Below are 3,031 nucleotides of genomic sequence, written 5' to 3'. Positions count from 1 at the left end.
CACCCCTCTAGCTCACACTCACTCAACTTAGGGGTCACAGTGAAAGGGAGTGGTGGGAAATAATGTGATTTAAAACACACACACACACCCCTCTAGCTCACACTCACTCAGCTTAGGGGGCACAGTAAAAGGGCGTGGTGGGAAATAAGGTGATTTAACACACACACACACACCCCTCTAGCTCACATTCACTCAGCTTAGGGGGCACAGTAAAAGGGCATGGTGGGAAATAAGGTGATTTAACACACACACACACACACACCCCTCTAGCTCACACTCACTCAGCTTAGGGGGCACAGTAAAAGGGCGCGGTGGGAAATAAGGTGATTTAACACACACACACACCCCTCTAGCTCACACTCACTCAGCTTAGGGGGCACAGTAAAAGGGCGTGGTGGGAAATAAGGTGATTTAACACACACACACACACCCCTCTAGCTCACACTCACTCAGCTTAGGGGGCACAGTAAAAGGGCGTGGTGGGAAATATGGTGATTTAACACACACACACACCCCTCTAGCTCACACTCACTCAGCTTAGGGGGCACAGTAAAAGGGCGTGGTGGGAAATAAGGTGATTTAACACACACACACACCCCTTTAGCTCACACTCACTCAGCTTAGGGGGCACAGTAAAAGGGCGCGGTGGGAAATAAGGTGATTTAACACACACACACACTCCTCTAGCTCACACTCACTCAACTTAGGGGTCACAGTGAAAGGGTGTGGTGGAAAATAAGGTGATTTAAAACACACACACACACCCCTCTAGCTCACACTCACTCAGCTTAGGGGGCACAGTAAAAGGGCATGGTGGGAAATAAGGTGATTTAACACACACACACCCCTTTAGCTCACACTCACTCAGCTTAGGGGTCACAGTAAAAGGGCGCGGTGGGAAATAAGGTGATTTAACACACACACATACCCCTCTAGCTCACACTCACTCAGCTTAGGGGGCACAGTAAAAGGGCGCGGTGGGAAATAAGGTGATTTAACACACACACACACCCCTCTAGCTCACACTCACTCAACTTAGGGGTCACAGTGAAAGGGTGTGGTGGAAAATAACGTGATTTAAAACACACACACACACCCCTCTAGCTCACACTCACTCAGCTTAGGGGGCACAGTGAAAGGGAGTGGTGGAAAATAACATGATTTAAAACACCCCCCCCCACACACACACCCCTCTAGCTCACACTCACTCAGCTTAGGGGGCACAGTAAAAGGGCGTGGTGGGAAATAAGGTGATTTAACACACACACACACCCCTCTAGCTCACACTCACTCAACTTAGGGGTCACAGTGAAAGGGTGTGGTGGAAAATAATGTGATTTAAAACACACACACACACCCCTCTAGCTCACACTCACTCAGCTTAGGGGGCACAGTGAAAGGGAGTGGTGGAAAATAACATGATTTAAAACACCCCCCCCCACACACACACACCCCCCTCTAGCTCACACTCACTCAGTTTAGGGGTCACAGTGAAAGGGCGTGGTGCAAAATAACGTGGTTTAAAACACCCCCCCCCACTCCCCTTCAGGACAGCCATGCAAGTAGGATTTGCATTTTCCCTTTCCCTCGGTGGTGCTGCTGCTGCTGCTGCCGCCGCCTGGAGTTGCAGGCGGGGGTTTTAGCCGCTGCGCTGCCCCTTTCGGATTGCTGCCTGCCTGCCTGCTCCTCCTCCTCCAGCCTCCTCCCAGCCCGGGAAGTCCCGCCCGGCCGCCGGCCTCTCCCCTCCCCCGCCTTTCATTTTCGCTTTCAGGCGTGACGGGCCACCTTCGCCGTTTCGGGGTTCGCTTCTCGCCGCTGCAACCCGCGAGGGAGCCGCGATCATGGGCGACGCTTTGCAGATCTCCCCGCAGTGCGAAGCGCAGGTGGGGAGCGGGCTGGGGGGCGAGGCTGAGACGCCCCGCGGGGGGGCGGGGTTGGGCAGGCCGCAGTTCAACAGGTGAGGCTCCCCGGCGCTCGTTACCCCCCCCACCCGAAGCTTCATCGGTTGGATTGCTGCCGCTGGGGAAGGGGGTGGGGCAGCAGGACCGGATCGCATGTTTTTTTTTGGGGGGGGGGCACAATTAAAAAAATGACGCCCCCTGTTGGGCCGTTCTGTCTTATGGTCCCGTAGAATACAATGGACTCCATACCCAATTTGGGGCTGGGGGGCAAGCACCCCCACCTCTGCCCCCTCCCCTAGAGCCGGCCCTGCAGGGTAGAGGCCCCCCTCTTGGGGGGGGGGATGCAGGATTGGGTGGGAGCAGGGCCAGCGCGCCCACTAGGCAGACTAGGCGGTTGTCTAGGGCGCTGGGAAGGGGGCGCCGAATTCGACTCCCTCCCCCCTTTCCTAAACTCCTAAATTTGCCTCTCCCCCCCCCAGCCCCCTGCACTGGGTGGGAGGGTGTCAAGGGGGGGCAAACTAAGGGCAGGGAGAGGTTGGGGGGGCTCCAAGCTGGCCCCTGGTGTGACCCAAACTAGACAGTTGCCTAGGGCGCTGGCCTTCTGGGGGCACCAAATTGGGCACACGCACCCCCTTGTAGCTCACTGATGTTTTCAGCAGTGGGGTGGGAGCACCAGAAGTTAGCCTGGCTTTGGGTACCAGACTAGGGCCAACCCTGATTGGCACAGGGAAAGTTGTTTTCTTACCCTCTCCCTTCCCCCAGATTATGTAGGGGCACAGACGTGGGGGTGGAGAGGAGCGGAAGGGGGGGGGGGACGGATTGGCACTCTGTTTTGGGCTCGTCAGATGGCAGACGGAGCGGTGCGGAGAACAGGTGTGTGGAGGATCGGGTGACGGAGGTGGGGGGGCGGCCGGCACGCTGCCCGGGCACACAATTGTCTGGTCCGTCGCAACTTGTATATTTCAGGCGTTTCATGTTTCTGTTTCATGTTTCTCTTTCTCTTGCTCCTTCGCTTTGCAGGTGGAGTCCTTCAGAAAGAGCCTCTGTGCTCAGGTGAGATGGGCGGGACTTCCTCTGGCAGCGTCCTCCCCACCCCCCTACACACATTAAAATTTGGAATTTTTTTATTA

Source organism: Heteronotia binoei, chromosome 15 (genome assembly GCF_032191835.1).
Source record: "Heteronotia binoei isolate CCM8104 ecotype False Entrance Well chromosome 15, APGP_CSIRO_Hbin_v1, whole genome shotgun sequence".
In the NCBI taxonomy this organism is placed as follows: domain Eukaryota; kingdom Metazoa; phylum Chordata; class Lepidosauria; order Squamata; family Gekkonidae; genus Heteronotia; species Heteronotia binoei.
Note: the sequence above shows the minus strand (reverse complement) of the source record.